This window comes from Pristiophorus japonicus, chromosome 7, assembly GCF_044704955.1.
Source record: "Pristiophorus japonicus isolate sPriJap1 chromosome 7, sPriJap1.hap1, whole genome shotgun sequence".
NCBI lineage: Eukaryota > Metazoa > Chordata > Chondrichthyes > Pristiophoridae > Pristiophorus > Pristiophorus japonicus.
This window is the reverse complement of record NC_091983.1, coordinates 155895446-155918690: the sequence shown is the minus strand read 5'-3', so window position 1 is coordinate 155918690 and position 23245 is coordinate 155895446. Positions and strand designations below refer to the sequence as shown.

General features: G+C 45.9%; 1 non-coding gene across 1 annotated transcript; it reads right to left on the bottom strand.

Annotated features, from left to right (window-relative positions):
* Positions 1–17988: 17988 nt before the first annotated feature.
* LOC139267622 (U2 spliceosomal RNA) lies at positions 17989–18186 on the bottom strand. The gene has a single exon (XR_011593928.1). It is a non-coding gene; the product is annotated as a U2 spliceosomal RNA (small nuclear RNA).
* Positions 18187–23245: the final 5059 nt, after the last annotated feature.

The window sequence follows — 23245 nt, the reverse complement described above, 5'->3', positions numbered from 1 at the left end:
TAAGTCAAGCGCTATCCACCAAAACGCCGTGCAGCCTCATTAATGAGCGCTAGCAGGCAATTTATGTGGCAATCAGCCCCTTAAAGATTCTCTGGACTGCTGTTTCTTGCGGCGCTACAACTCCTTTACCAAAGTGGCGTCTTGTGCAAAACGCGGGCTAAACAAGCGTTTCAGCTCAAGACCCCATCTTGGCCACTTCAGAGGCTCTTTAGAGCCTGAAGGAGCCATCAAAAATAGTCTCCTTTAGCAAGAGTGGCTGGGACTCTTCCACTCCTTCCTGTATAGGTAGTGAAGTAGTTTCAATACTCCCGCTGCAACAGCTAAAGGGCTCAGCAGAACTTTAAAGAAAGGAAAATTTTTTGATGGTAACATTTAAAATCTCGGCCAAGAAATTCATGAACAGCTCAATAGCTGCCAGTGCCACCGTGGGCTGGTGTTAACGACTATCGAAAGTGGTGGCGCTGGCAGAACTGAAACATTGGCACTGGGGACTAATTAACAATGACCCAGAGCAAAACACTCTGTGCATTGCCATCCTGGTGGTGTTCGTCCCAGCAGGAAGCCCCAATGTAGCGTGACCGTAGTGTAATTGCAGCGAGAATAGCCTGTTCTGAAAGCAAGGCTGCCATTTTAGAAAGCATGTTCGGTCTCTTAAAGGGCGCTGCCCCTTGAAATGAAAAAAATAAAAATCATGTAAAAATAACCGGTTTTTAGCCCTTAAGACTCAACTGTCCTCTGAAAAAAAAAAATAACATTAAAAAGAATTCCCAAATGGGAATCTTCAGCTCTTAAAGCTGAATTCCATTCCGTACCTAAAAAAATAGGAAAAGTGCTTCAGCATTAAGGCAAATGGTTCAGCAAGCCAGGGAAAGGGCACCCAGGGTCTCTCACGCAGCACTCCAGCTTTGTGCATCAACACTGCAAGAGAGGCCTTCTACCCACAGTTGCCAGGAGCCCCTCCATGAAGAATGATTTGGGACCACATCACCGAGGCCATCACAATGTCATTCCCATGACCTGCCTCCAGTGGCCAAAGAAGCTTCATGACCTCAGGCCAGTGGTCACGGTCAGTGAATGCATCTTCAAAAGCTGTCTCCTATCAACTGCACCACTAGCCCCACACACTTATCAATGAATGACTTCCCCACTCTCCAGTCACTCACCTACCAACAATCTGTACCAAACACAAGGCACACCTCCTATTTCTAGTGTCACCTCACCCCCTCGGAAGAAACAGTGCTGGCCATCCTTGGCAGAGACATGGTTGAGCCTCTGGCCAGCGGTTTGATTGAAAGGATACAAGATGCTGGTATTGTCATACATTATCCTCCTTCTCACATGCACCTCTTGCTTTCCCGCCCTCCCCTCACCACAACAGCACCCTTGTGTCTTCCTCAGTTCACACACCCAAGAAATTCAGCCAGTGGTTGATCAAGAAGAGGGAGATGAGAGAGAAAAGAAGAAGACAGAGGAGGAGGAGGAGAAGGAGAAGGAGGAGGAGGATCACCATCACTCGATTTCACACATCTCGCCACCAGCTCCTCAAGGTCGACCAGCAAGGCCATCTGCATTCTTTCCCACTCAAAGTCAGCAGCCTTCCACCAGCCAGGCTGCAGCCATTGGAGTAGCACTGAGTGACATCAGTAGGATAGGCAAAGGCACACCTTAGACAATCGCTAAGGGAATACATAAGGATGATGAGATGATTTATTGATGTAATATTGGATGGATAGATGTATAAAGTTTGATTGGAATGTTTGCTTTGTGGTGGCTATTATTTAAGCATTATGGTCAAGAGGATGCTGAGATGGCCAGTAACAGAGGGAAGGTAACGTGTGGGACAAATGTTGGAAGGGGAATTGGGGTTGTGGTCACTGGTATCGCAGGCGGATCATTCTATTCCAAATATACTGGCCAGAAAGGGGCTGTCTGGGTTGTATCCTTCCTTCTGATTCCCTCTCTACTGCGTCTTCCTCTTCTATTTCTTCCTCTTCCCTCTGTGAGTAAATGCTGTAAATCTGAAATAAAAACATAAAATGATGGAAATACTTAGCAGTTCAGGCATCACCTGAGACTTGAAGTCTGTTTCTCTCCCTATGGATGCTGCCTGATCTGCTGAGTATTTCCAACATTTTGTGTCTTCTCAGAGGCCTTTCTTTACCATCTGAGGCCTTGCAAATGTCCAGCTGCATTCCCTGCTCACGTAAAAAACTTTTAACATGTATTGCACTAAGCCAAAATTCTAATAAAATTTTTAAAAATCCAGTCCAAAAACTTAAATGCAAACTTACCTGAAATATGTGTGTGTTGCTTTAAGAAGTGCTGACAGCTCTCCCCACCACACCCCCCCCCCCGCCCCACCCCCATCCAGTTACAGTTAGTTTGCTGAACGCTCGCATTTCAGAGCGAGCTTAGGACCCAGCCCTTTAACTCAGCGTTAAGGTCGAAGTTCGTTGAGGTGACGATAAGTTGGCATTGTACGATGACTGACAACACCCTCTCTTCATTTACATCTCCAGAGCCAGCAGCTAAAGCCCTCACCAAAATGGCGGCTGCCAAGTCCCGCGCCAGAGAAGGGTGCTTGAGTGGCGGCTGCTAAGGTAAGGATTTTCTAGGCCTTTGTGCTTGGCTGAGTTAGTAATACTCCCCTCCAAGTTAGAAGGATGCAGGTTCAAGTCCCACATTAGACTTGGAGGATATGATCTGCACTGATATTTCAGTGCAGTTCTGAATGAGTGCTACATTGTCACAAGTACCATTTTTTCAGATGAGATCTCGTTTGCCCGCTTCTTGAATTTGAATTACAAAAAAGTCAGTCAGAAGTTCCAAGTCTTGAGTTTTATGGATGGTTATGTAGAAGTGCCATGGATCAAGTGACGCAGTGGAGGGTGACATTGTTTGAGACCCCAGTGCACGGTCTGCACAGGTGAGCAAAGTGCTTGTGAGGAGGTAGCTATGCACGTATGTGCTGACTCAAATACTTACAGCAGCTGAGAGCAGAGAGAAAGAAATTTACAACTTTCACTAAGACAGCCAAGGTATAGTTACCAATCATCATTCTATATTATGCAGCTGTTCAAAGCATGGTATATAGTGTTTCCCACACACACTATATTATTGTACTCTCAAAAAACCATGCATCCCCATTATGCAACTTTGCACTGGCAATTTGCACTTTGAAATGATCCTTCGTTCTCAACCTTAAATGGATTCACCCAAAGCAAATCCTTTGATTTAAATGCAGCTCCATAATGCATGCACATGTAATCACGCCAAAATTGGATTACATGTTGACACTTAACATAGAAACATAGAAAATAGATGCAGGAGTAGGCCTTTCAGCCCTTTGAGTCTGCACCACCATTCAATAAGATCATGGCTGATCTTTCACCTCAGTACCCCTTTCCTGCTTTCTCTCGATACCCCTTGATCCCTTTAGCCGTAAGGGCCACATCTAACTCCCTCTTGAATATATCCAACAAACTGGCATTAACAACTCTCTGTGGTGGGGAATTCCACAGGTTAACAACTCTCTGAGTGAAGAAGTTTCTCCTCATCTCAGTCCTAAATGGCTTACTCCTTATCCTTAGACTATGTCCCCTGGTTTTGGACTTCCCCAACATCTGGAACATTCTTCCTGCATCTAACCTGTCCAGTCCCGTCAGAATTTTATATGTTTCTATGAGATCCCCTCTCATCCTTCTAAACTCCAGTGAATAAGGGCCCAGTCGATCCAGTCTCTCCTCGTATGTCAGATCAGCGATCCCGGGAATCAGTCTGGTGAACCTTCGCTGCACTCCTTCAATAGCAAGAATGTCCTTCCTCAGATTAGGAGACCAAAACTGAACACAATATTCCAGGTGTGGTCTCACCAAGGCCCTGTACAACTGCAGTAAGACCTCCCTGCTCCTATACTCAAAACCCTTAGCTATGAAGGCCAACATACCATTTGCCTTCTTGGGATGACTTTATGTTCTTCTGATAATTTGAACTTCTTGCTCCTGTTGCTTGTTTGCAGGAGAAGGCTGAACATAATGAGGGAGTAAACTCACACAGGAGGACTGTCCCCTAAATTAAGGGGCCTGAGTGCCTTTGAGGAGGCCACTGTCCAGATCAGTGAGTGTGAGGACACAGAGGGAATTGTAGATGGTGATGCTGAAAACCTGCTCTCCAGGTCAGGTTACTACTTTCCTTCTCATGCTCTTAATTCGTATTCTGCATATTCACGCGGTCACTGACACGAAGGCACACATTGAATTGCAATACCATGCAACTTATTCTGCTGTAAGCTATTTATCAAGTGGTGTCGCGATGACAGCATTGTAACATGTGTCCTCTTGTCTTTCACTAGGAGTGGTCCAGGAAGCTTTGCCAAGACCAAGAGATCTAAACCTGTCCAGCACACAAAATCTCTCAGTCCTACCCTTGCATACATCTACTCCAACAAATTTTGATAAAGAAGTGGAGGAGGGCACAGAAGATAATGCACGGAACACAGCAGGTCAGGAGCAAGTGATGGTGGCAGAGCAGGAAGTGGATCATGTTGTATGAAAGGTCAGCTCTGTCCTAACCTGTTGAACACAGGCATCTGGTCTTCATGCTTTTAAAGGAAAGGAAAGTGGAAGGGAAGGATTTGGAATGCACTGCCTGAGACAAATTAAAGAGTAGCCTTCAAAAGGGAATTGGATAAACATTTGGACAAAATTGCAGAGATATGGGTAAAAAGTGGGAAGTGGGACTAACTGGTTTTCTCTTCGACAGACTCGATGGGCTGAATGGCTTCCTTCTGCGCTGTACTATTCTATGTGCCCAAGTTTGGTGAAACCTTAGGCCCGCCCGTTTTTCGGTGATCCACGGACGCCGCATGAAGTTTTGCCGCCCACTACCACTGGGACCAGTCGGGCGCAAGTTTTGTCAGCGGGAGTGGGAGCAGCAGGCAGTGGGAGTCGGCGGACGGTAACAGGTGGCAGCAAGAGTGGGCGGTAGGTACAGGCCTCTCGACTCGGGAAACATTGGAGACTATGCACCGTTCTTGCGCAAAATTTGGAATTTTTTTTGTAGTTTCTTTTGGCTGATGAGATAACTTTTCCTACGATTGGTGCAGAGGGCTCAGCTGTGCATGCGTATAAAACCTCATTACTCACTTGCACCTGACAGTTGCAGAGGGGAGTGATTTAGAGAGAGAGTCAACAGATTCATCAGCCATCCAACTTACAAAGCTCTCATGAGTGGCAGAAAAGCTGACAGGCAATCTTATGGAGAGAGGCACAGAGCTCACTGTTTTACTGATGATGAGCTGGAGGCACTTTTCTCAGAGGTGGAGCGCCGTTATAAAGACCTCACCCGGGATGGTCGTGGCAAACCAGCCCCGCCCCAATATAAATGCATTTGGCGGGAGATTGCAGTAGCACCATGGTTCGGGATGGAGACCAGTGCAGGAAAAGATGGAACTGTTATATATGCAGACTATAGATATAATCTCTGTGTAGTCACTGTATAGTTGCATAAGATGGAGACTTGTTTACCTGATGTACTATCAATGTACTCACTGTGTATATACTATGCTGGCACCAGTAGAGGGTGCAACTGGGTGGAGATTGGGGTTTCCTGCCCTGGTGGCAGGGGCTTTATAAAAGGGTAGCCACCATGTGGCTGCCTCACTCTGGAGTTACGAATAAAGGACCAAGGTCACTTCAGTTTGACTCATGCAGTCATTCATAGGTACATAGACGACGAGAATACGGACTTTCACGCGATTATAGCTAACTTTGGCACACTAAAAGACTTCGCAGAGGGTGATGATTGGGATGCCTTCACGGAAAGGCTCAAGCAATATTTTGTGGCAAACGACCTGGCAGGGGAGGCGGACGCATCAGTGGAGTAGTGCAAGGCTATACTGCTGACCAGTTGTGGGCCCGAGATCTACCGCCTCATCAAGGACTTACTGGCACCCACAAAGGCCAAGGATAAGGCATACGATGAGCTGACTGAACTAATTCTCGACCAAATAAAACCAAAAGAGAGCTTCATCATGGCCAGGCACAGATTCTACAGTCGCCACAGAGCTGAGGGCCAGGAGATTGCAAAATATGCTGCCGACCTCAGGAGACTTGTGGCACCGTGTGATTTTGGCACACACCTCAACGAAGCATTGCGAGACATCTTCATTACAGGAATTGACCACGAGGGCCTCCTTCACAAACTATCATCTGCCGACACCACAGTCAACATGCAGAAGGCCATCAGCATCAGTCAGGCGTTCATGTCCTTGACCTGCAGCACCAAGCAAATTATTCATCCTGTGGACTCAAACGTGGCAACACAGAATGGTACCTTTCACAGGCAAGACTATAGAACATGGCTCTGCTCAGGGCAGAGAGCACAGACCTCAGGGTTCCAGAACTCAGAGTCTGCCGAGGCGTGCTAATCGAGTAGCACCATGCTGGTGTTGTGGAGGAAACCAAAGGGCTCATCAGTGTCGGTTTGCTGAGTATGTATGCAAAGCCTGTAACACGAAGGGCCACCTCCAGCGTATAGGTAAAAGAAATACGACTCACCGTTTAGCAGAGGAGTCAGGAGATGACTTTGAATCCAGCGAGGAGTATGATGATTTGGCCTGAGAGGCAACTCAGCCCCAAGAAGAAGTGTATGGCGTGTATACCTGCACCACAGATTGTCCTCCAGTGAAGATGGAAGTCGAGATTAATGCGTTCCAGTCTTCATGGAAGTGGACACGGGAGTGAGCCAGTCAGTGATGAGCCAGGATGCCTTTGAGAGGCTATGGAATGAAAAACGACCCGAGCTGGTTCCAGTACAGGAAAAATTGCGCACCTACACTAAGGAGCTGATTCCAGTCCTTGGTAGTGCGGATGTAAGTGTGATCCATAATGGCGTGGTGCACAAGTTACCTGTGTGGATTGTTGCATGTGATGGTCCAAAGCTACTCAGAAGAAGGTGAATGGAGAAGATCCAGTGGAAATGGGAAGACCTCTTCACACCAGCAATCGATGTCACCCTTGCTCAGAGGCAGAGCAAAACCTCACCTTCGTTTGGGCCAGGCACCAGAGAACAGACCAGCGCAGCACCTGAGGCACTGACCGTCCATCATGACTGCGTGACAATGATCCGACCAGAACGACCTTCCCGGCTCCAGTGGCAGGTCTCCTGGGGAGGAAGATCGAATTCAGTGGCACCCTTCCAGATTTTGTGGCAGTATAGCGGAAGAGAAGAATCAAGGCAGTTGACCTCGAGGACAAAGGCAAGATGGCGTCCCTGCTGCAGCGAGGTGCAGCGTGGCTGAAAGAAAAGATGGCCGCGGCAATACTACAAGGTGCAACATTGAGGGACCGACATGTAGTGTCTAACAAAGGATTGGGGTAAAGCCAGCAGGGTTCTCTTAAAGGAGACCTGCAACCAATTGAACTTAAATAGACATTGTATGTATGGCAATCAATGTAACAAACCGATTAAGATTGTGAACAAAATGTTGTTGCGAGATTTCGGTACTATTCCTAATGTAAAAAACAAAATGTTGTTGCGAGATGTCGGGAATAGAATGTCCCCAAAAGTAGCAAGTGAGCGAATTCGGGAGGGTAAAGGCTCTGATCCTGATGCCCTGCCCCAAGTGTTCCCACAAGTTATAGACCAGCGACCTCAAGAGTGTGAAGGCACTGATCCTGATACCAAGCCCCCGGTCTATCCCATGCTGCAGGCACCCGATGGCACTATTCGCCATGAACCTGGAAACTAAAACCGCGCCAATACGCGCAGTCGGCCGCCGTTGCCCACCACCTGGGTGGAGACAGCGCAGCCCCAGACCCAATCGCTACCTCGGCCATGTCTGGGAGCGAAAGGTCAGAACCAACGAGTTCCCCAAACGGGACCTGGAACAGCCAGGTTCCCAACACCATTAGAAAGCAGGCAGAAGATTCTACAGCCCTCAAAGGAGGACAGGTAGGCCACACACATCTGTGGCTCTGCCTGCCACTAGGCAACGGCAAAGGCCCTGAGTCCTGGCAAGGTGAGTGAACCAAGCCCACCCCGCTAGCAGGGGGCACAGCGCTGCCATCAGACGACTAGGACCCCGTCTGGTTGCTCTGGAACCAGCATCCTAACTTATCTGTACTGCTTCCTCAGTACTGACCATGACTGAACCATGAATGCAATCTACCCAATCCTGGCGTACGACCATAAAATGTAACGAATGTAAGTACTGAACAAAGGTGTCATGATACAAACTGTTTTTTTCCCTTCCTTTCTTTGTACTTGCACTGTGTCTGATCCTGTATGTTAATGTAATGGGCCAGCTGCATGATCTCGCTGTTGGGGGGGGGTGGGGTTGTAAATAGATGTATGTAGCCATGGACACACACATGGATCACACACAGAACCCACTGGAACCTCCACCGCATCATCGAACCATCCAAACTGGTAACCACTACCCAACGTTGTGGCAAAAGGACTTGGGGGTTAACAGGGAGAGAGCCAAGCCAAAGCACAGCGAAGGTGCAAGGACTATTGGCACTTAAGTCTGGGGAGAGCTAAGCCAGAGCACATAGTGCAAAGGTAATTGGCACAAAGGACTTTGGGGAGAGTGATGTTATATATGCAGACTATAGATATACTCTCTGTATAGTTGCATAAGATGGAGACTTTTTTACCTGATGTACTATCAATAAGGTTTACACTGTCTATATACTATGCTGGCACCACTAGAGGGTGCAACTGGTGGAGACCGGGGTTTCCTGCCCTGGTGGCAGGGACTGTATAAAAGGGTAGCCACCATGCAGCTGCCTCACTCTGGAGTTATGAATAAAGGAGCAAGGTCACTTCAGTTTGAGTACAACACATTGCCTCGTGGAGTCATTCATAGGTACATTACAGACATAACAGGAACGATGTGGTAGCGTCAGCAAGAGTAAGTAAAGATCATATTGTTGCACTCTCATACTACTCAAAAAGTATATATGGCTGTTGTGTGAGTGTGCATGTGCAAACCGGTTAAAGCTTGCAACTTTTATTTCTGCAGAAGAAAAGAACAGCCAACACATCAAAGCAGTGTGGCACGTGGGGGGGGACACCAGATGTCATCGAGGTGACTGGCATAGAGGCATAGAGGAGCATGCCTTGGCGTTGGTGGGTAACCACCCCCGTGCCACCACACATGGTGGTGCCGATCTCGTGCTAGAGCATAGTAAGTTTAAACGACTCACCGATCTGTGTTACACTCATGTCATGCAAGGTCATGTAATGTGATGTAAAATGCATTTTAATGCACTTTGTGTCGGCCATTTAGGGTGTGGTGAGGTAGCGATGGTAGTTCTTGAAAGAAGAATGTGAAACGTCATGGTATTCATGTCAGCATGACCAACCCCACGCCCCGCTAAACACTTAAATGTTGTCCTGCACTTGCAGGTGATGAATCGGACAGCAGTGACCTATGCATCCCATCCAGCTGTGGCACACAAAGGCAGCGTCGAACACCAACTTCGTCCATCTCGACGTCATCAGGAGCCCGCTACAGCAGTTCCTTCTGCACCCTGCCCCCCCCCACCAAGATCCCCCATAGCCACCGCATTCACCTCCACAACCCACAGACACGAAGACCAGGAGGAAGAGGAGGGAGAAGGGCCAGTGGTTGTCCCACTTGAGGTCAAGGAGGTAGAAGAGGAGGAACCACCCTCCTGAAATCTGTGCCACCTGTGCGCCCAACATCGGTCTCGGGTCCGTGTTTTTAGACTTCGAGAGGGAGGAAGCGGGGTTGAGCGTTGGGAGGGGCAGCAGCTGTGCCGATAAAGCCACCAAGCTGCCTCCACCCAGGATGATGCTTCAAGCAGATGATGATGCAAGACGGGTGGCAGCAATGCAGGAAATGGTGCAGCTGTCAAGGATGAGCGGCGACCTAGGTCGAGATGTGCTCCAGGCCATGGCTGGGATAAATGCCAGCATCGCCACCTTTGCAGAGCAGCATACTGCCAGTATGTCGCGGCTGATCAGTGCGGTGGAGCGAACCGGTGTATCTGTAGATGCCATGCGGCAATCGATGATCTTGGGCCATGTCATGGCACTCCCCGGTGCCATACTAACGACGCCAATAGAACCCGAGGATCTGGAGATGCCAGCGTCTTCCATCTCACCGCCTACATTCTCTCCACGATGAACATGACAGCAGTGCTCTGGGTGCCCTCCTGCACAATGTGATGGAGCCAACACACTGAGGGGCAAGGGCACGGGTCGGCATGAGATGGCCAACCCATGAAGAGGACAAAGGGCCTCACTTTGAGGGGGAGGGTGATGGAAGAGAGGTGGTGGGAGTGGGTAGAGGGTTGGGTGTTGGTCTTGGTGATATTGATATATCTTGTTCATGTTGTTGGTGTTTCAGATGGTTTCTTTCGATGGTTAATTTACTGTTTTTTGAAATAATGTAAAATATTTTGCTTCACGTGTTTGAATGTTCTGTCACTTTTGAATGCTGTATAATTCAATACAGAAACATTTCTGACCAATTCTTTGGTTTGTGTTTCACTCTTAGATAATGAGGGGTAGGTGCTGAGAAACATACAAATGTCCTTCAAATGTACTGGTGTCTGAGCAATATCTTGCCGTACACATATGATGCGACTATTTAATGGGTCCTGACATCACGTCATTTAGCTACGACAAGTAAAGGTCACCAATGCAGGACGGGTGCCATTGAATGACAGATAGTTGCAGAATTTCGAGGCCAGACATTAGGGCTGGCATTTGATTCTACATTTTCTTCGGTGCCACACCGCCGAACTCCACCCCCAACATTGCATGTTATTCAGTCACATTATACCAGTCGATCATATATATATTTCCATCTTCTGTCGTTGAGCTCATATTGTTCTCAGGATCACGTCTTGCCACCTAAGAGAAACTTACAGGATTTTATTATTGCCTATATACGTTGACATGAGCTCATAACATCTATAGACTCACATTGTATCACTAAATCTGTTCTGTCTGCAATGGTGTCAAGACCCTTATAGCACAAGTCCATGGAGCCTTTACTATATTTCGCAACTCATTTCCACTTTCTATCCCATACCTGCCCTTCAAAGGAGCACTTTTGACTTAAATCTGTAAACTCCTTCTGAGCAGTTTTAATTCCATCTGTAAAGTCTTTCTGAGGGTCTAATAATGCTGCGGCATGATCCGGGATGTGCAGCACTGGACTGCTCTGCGCCATTATCCCTACAGCCAGGTAAGACCACCTTTTTCCCAATGGTCTTTCTGGTGGGCGGTAGCAGGATCTTCGAGGATCCTAACCACCAAACTTGCGTTTTTGAAGACTTTAGCATGGGTGGGCAGTATGAAGTACCGTCGGCGGTACTTCCCCAATGAAACTCCCGCCGGGCAGTAGTTGGGTGGTACATCGGCAGTAACTGAGGATTTTCCTCAAAAATGTATTTTTTGGGTGGTACTTCGGCGACTGTGGGCGGTAGTGGGCGGTAGATTGACCAATCGCGGGCCCTATGATTCTATGATTCTATCAATGTGCTGTCTCTCAGGATGACAATGTTTAGAGATCTTACATGACCTGATTCAAATGGCTGTAGTTGTGACAGAAATTGTGCAAGACCACATGGTCTCTTCACCTGCAGATGTGGATGAGCCAGTAGCTGGGGTATCTTGTGACCCAGTTCAAAGAGGTAGATGATCACCTCACTTCTAATTAGCTTCTAGCTGCATCATTGACTCCTGCCATGAGATGAGCATGTAGAACTGAAGGTTAGCTGTCACCAACGAGCAGCATTGGGATGCTAAAAACTAGGCACAGACGCACATCATTGTTAGGAATTAAAATTTGATTGCAGAGAAGTTCAACTGTGTCCCGAGAGGGTTCTTGTTATGGTAATGGATAGGAATGGGCTCTTAGGTAATATATATGCAGCATAGAATCATAGAATAATAGAATGGTTACAGCACAGAAGGAGGCTATGTCAACTCTCTACCCTGACCTTTCCCTGTAACGCTGCAATTTGTTTTTCTTCAGGTACTTAGCCAATTTCCTTTTGAAAGCCATGATTGACTCTGCCTCCACCACCCTTTCAGGCAGTGCATTCCAGATCATGATCCCTTGCTGCATAAAAAAGTTTTTCCTCATGTCACCTTTGGTTCTTCTGCCAATCACCTTAAATCTGTGTCCTCTGGTTCTCGGCTCTTCTGCCAATGGGAGCAGTTCCTCTCTATCTACCCTGTCTAGACCCCCTCATGATTTTGAACAGCTCTATCAAATCTCCTCTTAACCTTCTCTGCTCGAAGGAGAACAACTCCAATTTCTCCAGTCTATCCACGTAACTGAAGTCCCTCATCCCTGGAACCATTCTTGTAAATCTTTTCTGCACCCTCTCTGAGGCCTACACAACCTTCCTAAAGTGCAGTGCCCAGAATTGGACACAATACTCCAGTTTAGGCCGAACCAGTGATTTATAAAGGGTCATCATAACTTCCTTGCTTTTGTACTCTATCGGCTGGATTTTCTGGTTCTTTGCGCTCCGGGTTTTGCCCGGAGCAGCATGAAAGGTGCCGTTCAGGTCTCCTGCGCCCCGTCGTGATTTAACGGTCTGGTATTACGGCAGTGCTGAGTAGCACCGCCGGGAAGAGCTGCGCCAGGTGTACAATGCCTCTCGTTGTGACACCGGCAGTACTTTGGACTTTTGCCCAATCCATCCGCCCAGAAGTGCGCCCACAATGATTGCCTGGGAAAACAGCTCGGTCCAGCATCGCTGGTGATGCAGAGCAAGGTAAAGTACTCTAAAGGTAAGTGCGAATGTTTGTTCTGTTAATTTTTTTTCGCAATTTGTGTTGTGGTGGCATGGGCAAAGTTTTGGGAATGTTGTTGTTGGTTTTATTAAGGTTTTTTTTCCCCACCCCCAGCCCTCTCCCGGAGTACACACGGCCCAGAAGTTTAGTTCACGTTCATGAGTTTCCCAACCTTGCATCACGAAAAGTATACAACGCCTCCCTTTGCGCTGCATTCCCGGACGCAGGGTCCAGATGCCGAAACTTCCTTATCAAAGCGCAAACTATTCCCAGCCGGTAACTTTCCCGCCCAACCTCTGTTTTCAGAAAAGCCTAAAATCCAGCACTGAGCCTCTATTTATGAAGCCCGGGATCCCGTAAGCATTTTTAACTGATTTCTCAACCTGCCCTGCCACCTTCAATGATTTGTGCACATATACCCCCAGGTCTCTCTGTTCATGCATGCCCTTTAGAATTGTACCCTTTAGTTTATATTGCCTCTCCTCATTCTTCTTACCAAAATGTATCACTTCACACTTTTCTGTGTTAAATTTCATCTACATTTACAAGAATGTTGCCTGGACTGGAGAATTTTGGTTATGAGGAAAGATTGGAGATGCTGGGTCTGTTTTCTTTAGAACAGAAGAGGCTGAGGGGAGACCTGATTGAGGTGTATAAAATTATGAGGGGCTTGGATAGAATGGATAGGAAGGACCTGTTTCCCTTGGCAGAGGAGTCAACAACCAGTGAGCAAAGATTTAAAGTTATTGGGGGGAGATTTAGTGGCGATATGAAGGGAAATTTCTTCACCCAGAGGGTGGTGGGGGTCTGGAACTCATTGCCTGAATGGGTGCTAGAGGCAGAAACCCTCATCGCATTTAAAAAATACTTGGATGTGCACTTTAAGTGCCATAACCTACAGGGCTACGGACCAAGATCTGGAAAGTGGAATTAGACTGGATAGCTCTTGGTCAGCTGGGGCAGACACGATGGGCCAAAATGGCCTCCTTCTGTGCTGTAAATTTCTATGATTCTATGATACCGCATGTCCACCCATTTCACCTGCCTGTCTATGTTCTCTTGAAGTCTATCATTAACTTCCTCACTGTTCACTATCCTTCCAAATTTTGTGTCATCTGCAAATTTTGAAATTGTGCCCTCTGCACCCAAGTTCAAGTCATTTATATATATATATATATATCAAAAAAAGCAGTGGTCCTAATATCAACCCCTGGGGGACATCACTGTATACTTAACTCCGGTCGGAAAAACAACCATTCACCATGACACTCTGTTTCCTTGTCACTTAGCCAATTTCATATCCATGCTGCCACTGCCTCTTTTATTCCATGGGCTACAACTTTGCTGGCAAACCTATAATGTGGCATTTAATCAAATGCCTTTTGGAAGTCCACATCAACTGCATTGCCCTCATCAACCCTCGCTGTTACTTCATCAAAAATAAATCAATCAAGTTAGTTAAACACGATTTGCCTTTAACAAATCCTTGCTGGCTTTCCGTAATTAATCCACAGTTGCCCAGGTGACTGTTAATTTGGTCCTGGATTATCGTTTCTAAAAGTTTCCCCACTACTGAAGTTAAACTGATTGGTCTGTAGTTGCTGTGTTTATCCTTACGCCCTTTTTTCAACAAAGGTATAACATTTGCAAATCTCCAGTCCTCTGGCACCACCCCCGTATCTAAGGAGGATTGGAAGTTTATGGCCATTACCTCTGCAATTTCTACCCTTAGTACCTCAGCCTCCTAGCATGTATCCCATCCGGTCTTGGTGACTTAGCTACTTTAAGTACAGAATGCCTTTCTTGTACCCGCTCTTTATCAATTTTTATCCCATCTATTATCTCAACTACCTCCTCTTTCACTATGACTTTGGCAGCATCTTCTTCCTTGATAAATACACATGCAAATACTCATTTAGTACCTCAGCCGTGCCCTCCCTCTATGTGTTGGTCTCCTTTTTGGTCTCTAATCAGCCCCACCCCTCCTCTTACTACCTGTTTATTATTTATATGCCTAGAGAAGACTTTTGGATTCCCTTTTATGTTAGCCTCCAGTCTTTACTTATATTCTCTCTTTGCCCCTCTTTTTTACTTCCCTTTTGAGCTTTCTATATTCAGCCTGGTTCTCACTTGTCTTCTCAACCTGATATCTGTCATACACCCGCCTTTTCTGCTTAATTTCACTCTCTATCTCTTTCATCATCCAGAGAGGTCTGGCTCTGATTGCCCTACCTTTCCCCCTTGTGGGAATGTATCTTGTCTGTACCTGAACCATCTCGTCTTTAAAGGCAGCCCAATGTTTGTTTGCAGGTTTGCCTGCCAATCTTTGATTCCAATTTACCCTGGCCAGATTTGTTCTCGAACAATTGAAATTGGCCTTCCTCCAATTTGATTCTCGACTGCTCCTTGTCCTTTACCATAGATAATCTAAACCTTATGATATTATGATCACTGTTCCTTAAATGTTCTACGACTGATACTTGCTCCACTTGTCCCACCTCATTTCTAAGAACCAGATCCAGCAATGCCTTCTTCCTCATTGGGCCGGAAATGTACTGATCAAGAAAATTCTCCTGAACACACTTCAGAAATTGTTTCCCCCTCTGCCCTTTATACTATTACTATGCCAGTCTCTATAAGGATAGTTAAAGTCCCTCATTATCACTACTCTATAGTTCTTGCACCTCTCTGTAATTTCCCTGCATATTTGCTCTCTATATCCTTCCCACTACTTAGTGGTTTGTAGACTGCATCTAGTAGTGTAATGGCACCTCTATTGTTTCTTAATTCTAACCAAATAGTTTTTGTCCTTGACCCTTCCAGGACATCCTCTCTCTCCTTAATCAATACTGTCACCCCACCTCCTTTCTTTCCTTCCCTCTTTCCTGAACACCTTGTTTCCAGGAATATTTAGTACCCAATCCTGCCCTTTTTTGAGCCAGGTCTCCGTTATCGCCACCACATCATATTCCCATGTGGCTATTTGTGCCTGCAGCTCACCAACCTTATTTACCACACTTTGTTGACACACGTTTTGAAAAATGTTTCTGCCAGTGGTATGGTGAAGATACATAGGTGCCTGAGGGAATTAGGAAAAGCCTGACATGTCCCTCTTGAGGCCTGCAAAGGAGCTTGATCGGTAGGATCTTCTGACCCTTCCTGCTCTCTTTCTTGATGAAATTAGTTGTCCTCCTTTGGGTACTCTGGGTAGTTATACCTTGTTGGATTATAGTGTTGCATAGTATGCAGTAGACCACAGTGCTTTGTGAGTTTTAGTGAATGGTAAGACATAATGGTGATGAGTGTGAAAGGAATGACTTGGGCATTGCAGGGATCCTTTATGGTTCTGGTGTGAGATGGTACCAACCTGGTGCATCATGTGGCAGCCAGCTTATACAGCATCAAGTGAAGTAAATGTGGGCATGGTGAGGCCATCCCTGACGTCCCGGGCAGCAATGTGGTCGGGTGTCCTTTGCAGCATCAGGTGATTGCAGAGAAGGTTGGTGTTGGTGGTGGTGATGCTTGTGTGTTTGGTGATGTTGGTGTTGGGGCTGATGAGGACCAAGGTGAGATTTTTTTCAAAGGCACTGAGCCTGATAGAATGCTGAAGTTGAGATGAGAGAAGTGATCTGTCAATGGCGACAGAGGTTGTGACAAGGAGATGACACTGGATAGAGAGTTCACTGCAAACACTTCCAAACTGCAAACAGCTCAAAAGTATCTTCCAAATCCTGAAGGTTTCAGCTTCTGAGATTGGAAAGTGGACAGTTGTAAAATGGTAGCTTTTATAACACTTCTGCAGCTGTCAACTAGTCAAGGCAATGTGAATCATTGAGAACCCAACAAACTTACCTGACGTGAAGCCTGAGTGATGGGAAGCTCCTGAAAAAGTTAGAAAAATGATAAGTACCTGGTAAAATTATTTTTAAATATCTTCAAATGACCTCTTAATGATGTTAATTGGCTGGTCTGCCACTTAGTGCTGGGTCTGTGAACTGCAGTTAGACCCAGTGCTTTGGAAACTGACAAGGAGGTGGGTTCAGAGCAAACTTACATCCCACTGTCAATTGCGGCCATTTTGACAGCGGGCCCGCCTCCAAACCCACACTCGCAGGGCTGCTAAGATTCCGGCCTAAGTCTTGCTTGCACATCACCTCTGCTTTCATAGGCACTCACAGTCTTCCCATCCCTCTTTGCATTACATTGAAAATCCTTGTCCATATTTACAAGTACTCCCATGACATCATCCATCATAACTATGTAACCAGCACCATCCTTACATTGCAATCCACGCCCTATATTCTGGCCTCCTCTGCATTGCCAAACCCTTACTTCCAACATAATTGTGATTGAACTGATCAAGTCTTCAGCTAGTTTGGTCCTACTCTCTAGAATTGTCTTCTTAAATCTCTTCACCTTGCTACTTCTATCCATTCTTCAAAAGCCTTTGTAAAACTTATTTCTTTGATCATGACTTCGGCCATTTTTCCAACTCTTCTTTTACTGTTGAATGTCTGTTTCTCCTTCTGTGAAGCACCTTGGGGTGTTTAATATATTGAATGCATGATATAAATATATATTAATGTGTCTTGCGAGATGGAATTGTTATGATCAACATCATATCAGTTAAGGTTTCAGGTTGATGACCTTTTACCAGGAGCATTCTTATCAATGATTAAAAACCTTAAATGTTAATTGTATTTTCTCTCTCCACAGCATTTTCTGCTTTTATTTCAGATTTCCAGCATCTGCGGTATTTTTCTTTTTGTTTCCCATGTTACAACAGTGACTACACTCCAAAAGTACTTCATTGGCTGTAAAGCACTTTGGGACATCTGATGGTCATGAAAGATGTTATATAAATGCAAGTCTTTCTTTTTTTTATCATATAAGACAATTTCTGTGAGGTCCTGGATTATGAAAGTCATATCTTAAGAAGCTCCAAACCATAATACACCAAAGAAAAAGTTTACATTAATATAGTGTCCTTCACAACCTCAGGATGACCCAAATGACTTAACAGCCAATGAAGTAATTTTGACGTGTATTCTTGTTTTTTTTTAATGTTTTATTCGTTGCCAATCTTTCCAATTCTTTGTCAGATCAACTTGTCAGATCATAAACGCCAAAGGTCACCTTGGGCCCAAACAAGGATCACTCTGCGCCAATGATTTTGCTCTTAGCCAAAAGGCCTAGAGCCAAAGCTGCACCGTTCCTGGAAGTACTGCAATACCAGGTGCGTGCCATGGAGGTGGACAGGGCAGGCCCCCCACCCACCTCCTATTTCCAAAAAGCATAGGAGAACCACCTTCCTGATCCAGGGAGAACCACTTTCTGGTCATGGTTACTCCCTGTCAGGTCAGTTACGCATGATCTTAGCCAAAAGGCGACGTGTATTCTTGTTGCAATGTGGGGAAACATGGAAGACAATTTGTGCACAGCAAGTTCCTACAAGCAGCAATGAGATAAATGACAAAATAATCTGTTTAAGCGATGGTGGTTGAGGGATAAATATTAGCCATAGTGCCATCAATATTTTATATCGACCAAAAAGAGCAGATAGGCCTTAGTTTAACAGAGAAAACATAGAAAATAGGTGCAGGAGTAGGCCATTCAGTCCTTTGAGCCTGCACCACCATTCAATAAGATCATGGCGGATCATTCACCTCAATATCCCATTTTCTGCTTTCTCTCCATACCCCTTGATCCCCTAAGCCATAAGGGCCATATCTAAAACCCTCTTGAAGAAATCCAATGAACTGGCATCAACAACTCTCTGCTGTAGGGAATTCCACAGGTTAACAACTCTCTGAGTGAAGAAGTTTCTCCTCATCTCAGTCCTAAATGTCTTACCCCTTATCCTTAGACTGTGTCCTCTGGTTCTGGACTTCCCCAACCTTGGAAACATTCTTCCCGCATCTAACGTGTCCAGTCCGGTCTGAATTTTATATGTTTCTATGAGATCCCCTCTCATCCTTCTAAACTCCAGAGAATACAGGCCCAGTCGATCCAGTCTCTCCTTGTATGTCAGTCCTGTCATCCTGGGAATCAGTCTGGTGAACCTTCGCTGCACTCTCTCAATAGCAAGAATGTCCTTCCTCAGATTAGGAGACCAAAACTGAACACAATGTTCCAGGTGAGGCCTCGCCAAGGTCCAGTACAACTTGAGTGAGACCTCACTGCTCCTATACTCAAATCCCCTCACTATGAAGGCCAACATACCATTTGCTTTCTGCACCGCCTGCTGTATCTGCATGCCAGCTTTCAATGACTGATGTACCATGACACCCAGGTCTCGTTGCACCTCTCCTTTTCCTAATCTGCCGCCATTCAGATAATATTCTGCCATCGGGTTTTTGCCCCCAAAGTGGATAACCTCAGTATATCCACATTATACTGCATCTGCCATGCATTTGCCCACTCACCTAAACTGTCCAAGTCACGCTGCAGCATCTTAGCGTCCTCCTCACAGCGCACACCGCCACCCAACTTAGTGTCATCTGCAAACTTGGAGATATTACACTCAATCCCTTCATCTAAATCATTGATATATATTGTAAATAGCTGGGGTTCCAGCACTGAGCCCTGCGGCACTCCACTAGTCACTGCCAGCCATTCTGAAAAGGTCCCATTTCTACGACTCTCTGCTTCCTGTCTGCCAACCAGTTCTCTATCCACATCAGTACATTACCCCCAATACCATGTGCTTTAATTTTGCACACCAACCTCTTGTGTGGGACCTTGTCAAAAACCTTTTGAAAGTCCAAATACACCACATTCACCGCATCATGGAGCCATGGCTCCAGAGTGACCAAGGCTGGGAACTCAACATCCAAGGGTAGTCAACATTTAGGAAGGATAGACAGAAAGGAAAAGGAGGCCGGGTGGCGTTGCTGGTTAAAGAGGAAATTAAGGTAATTGTAAGGAAAGACATTAGCTTGAATGATGTGGAATCGGTATGGGTAGAGCTACGGAATACCAAGGGGCAGAAAACTCTAGTGGGAGTTGTGTACAGACCTCCAAACAGTAGTAGTGATGTTGGGGAGGGCATCAAACAGGAAATTAGGGGTGCATGCAATACAAGTGCAGCAGTTATCATGGGTGACTTTAATATGCATATAGATTGGGCTAACCAAACTGGAAACAAGACGGTGAAGGAGGATTTCCTGGAGCGCATAAGGGATGGTTTTTTTTAGACCAATATGTCGAGGAAGCAACTAGGGGGGAGGCCATCTTAGACTGGGTGTTGTGTAATGAGAGAGGATTAATTAGCAATCTCGTTGTGCGAGGCCCCCTGGGGAAGAGTGACCATAATATGGTGGAATTCTACATTAGGATGGAGAATGAAATAGTTAATTCAGAGACCATGGTCCAGAACTTAAAGAAGGATAACTTTGAAGGTATGAGGCGTGAATTGGCTAGGATAGATTGGCGAATGATGCTTAAGGTGTTGACAGTGGATGGGCAATGGCAGATATTTAGAGACCGCATGGATGAACGACAACAATTGTACATCCCCGTCTGGCGTAAAAATAAAAAAGGGAAGGTGGCTCAACCGTGGCTATCAAGGGAAATCAGGGATAGTATTAAAGCCAAGGAAGTGGCATACAAATTGGTCAAAAATAGCAGCGAACCCGGGGACTGGGAGAAATTTAGAACTCAACAGAGGAGGACGAAGGGTTTGATTAGGGCAGGGAAAATAGAGTACGAGAGGAAGTTTGCAGGGAACATTAAAATGGACTGCAAAAGCTTCCATAGATATGTAAAGAGAAAAAGGTTAGTAAAGACAAACGTAGGTCCCCTGCAGTCAGAATCAGGGGAAGTCATAATTGGGAACAAAGAAATGGCAGACTAATTGAACAAGTACTTTGGTTCGGTTATCACTAAGGAGGACACAACAACCTTCTGGATATAAAGGGGGTCAGAGGGTCGAGTAAGAAGGAGGAACTGAGGGAAATCCTTATTAGTCGGGAAATTGTGTTGGGGAAATTGATCGGACTGAAGGCCGATAAATCCCTAGGGCCTGATGGTCTGCATCCCAGAGTACCAAAGGAAATAAGTCTTGGAAATAACGGATGCATTGACAGTCATTTTCCAACATTCCATAGGCTCTGGATCAGTTCCTATCGAGTGGAAGGTAGCCAATGTAACCCCACTTTTTAAAAAAGGAGGGAAAGAATAAACAAGGAATTATAGACCGGTCAGCCTGATATCGGTAGTGGGTAAAATAATGGAATCAATTATTAAGGATATCATAGCAGCGCATTTGGAAAAAGGTGACATGATAGGTCCAAGTCAGCATGGATTTGTGAAAGGGAAATCATGCTTGACAAATCTTCTGGAATGTTTTGAGGATGTTTCCAGTAGAGTGGACAAGGGAGAACCAGTTGATGTGGTGTATTTGGACTTTCAGAAGGCTTTCGACAAGGTCCCACACAAGAGATTAATGTGCAAAGTTAAAGCACATGGGATTGGGGGTAGTGTGCTGACGTGGACTGAGAACTGGTTGGCAGACAGAAAGCAAAGAATAGTACTCATTTCAGAATGGCAAGCAGTGACTAGTGGGGTACCGCAAGGTTCTGTGCTGGGGCCCCAGATGTTTACATTGTACATTAATGATTTAGACGAGGGGATTAAATGTAGTATCTCCAAATTTGCGGATGACACTAAGTTGGGTGGCAGTGTGAGTTGCGAGGAGAATGCTATGAGGCTGCAGAGTGACTTGGATAGGTTAGGTGAGTGGGCAAATGCATGGCAGATGACGTATAATGTGGATAAATGTGAGGTTATCCATTTTGGTGGTAAATACAGAGAGACAGACTATTATCTGAATGGTGACAGATTAGGAAAAGGGGAGGTGCAACGAGACCTGGGTGTCATGGTACATCAGTCATTGAAGGTTAGCATGCAGGTACAGCAGGCGGTTAAGAAAGCAAATGGCATGTTGGCCTTCATAGCGAGGGGATTTGAGTACAGTTGCAGGGAGGTGTTACTACAGTTGTACAGGGCCTTGGTGAGGCCACACCTGGAGTATTGTGTACAGTTTTGGTCTCCTAACTTGAGGAAGGATGTTCTTGCTGTTGAGGGAGTGCAGCGAAGGTTCACCAGACTGATTCCCGGGATGGCGGGACTGACATATCAAGAAAGACTGGATCAACTGGGCTTGTATTCACTGGAGTTCAGACGAATGAGAGGGGATCTCGTAGAAACGTTTAAAATTCTGACGGGTTTAGACAGGGTAGATGCAGGAAGAATGTTCCCAATGTTGGGGAAGTCCAGAACCAGGGGTCACAGCCTAAGGATAAGGGGTAAGCCATTTAGGACCGAGATGAGGAGAACTTTCTTTTGTGCTTACATTGGGGCTTGAACCAAGAATTAAGCATATAATCTAGACTTGGGATTTATGATATGATCTGACGTGGCAGCCATTGATATGATTTAGTAAAAATGTTAAAATTTCATTGTGTTCTAAATATGATCAACAATACTGAATAGTGTTCACGGACATGGAAATAGTAATTCAAAAAGGGCACTAAACTTAACCTTTGCTTGAACATATTACCACCTTGAAGTTGGCTTGCCTTACATCCAGCAATACTCCTTTCGTGCCTCTTGTATTGTATGGAAAGCTAATGTGTCAATTTTTAAACAAGAAGCATTAAATGTTCAACAAAATACAGATTTATACTATTGTGTTCCGAACACAGATGAGGCTGCTCACAAGGAGTTTAAAGTAACAGTGACCTCAGTCTTTAATAAGACACTCCAGAGTGAGGAACAGGCCTTAGGGGCCGGCTTATATTCAATGCTCCCAAGGGATGCTGGGATCCCTTGGGACTTCAGGGGATGAGCTCCCTGGTGGGGGAACATGGGAGTGCATGCTTTACAGATACACATCACTCCTCCGCCAAAGCCAAAGTGAAGACTATTTACAAGGTGAGGCGGTTGGGAGCATTTCTTTCCCTGGTGGACCGCTTCGGTACAAATGTCTGTTCTGGTGTGTTGGCTGTGCCCTTGCTGGGCTAGCGTGTTATTGGCCCTGCAGGCCTGCTAGGTGAGCCTAGCCTTGCTGGGCTGTTGGGCGTGATGGGTTCGATTTCCTGGTTCGGCATGGTGTTATTGGTCATTTGGCTGTGTGTTGTGGGCTCGATCAAGGTAGTGTGTGCTGTGGGTTGTTCAGGACAGTCTGTGAACCGCAGCCTCGTTTGGTCCAGGTGCTTTCTGCAAATTTGTCCATTGTCTAGTTTGACTACAAACACCCTACTCCCTTCTTTAGCTATCACTGTGCCCGCGATCCACTTGGGACCATGTCCATAGTTTAGCACATACACAGGGTCATTCAGATCAATTTCCCGTGACACAATGGCGCGACCATCATTTGCATTTGGTTCTGCCACCTGCAGGTTGGGGTGAACCAGCGAGAGTCTGGTTTTAAATGTCCTTTTCATAAGTAGCT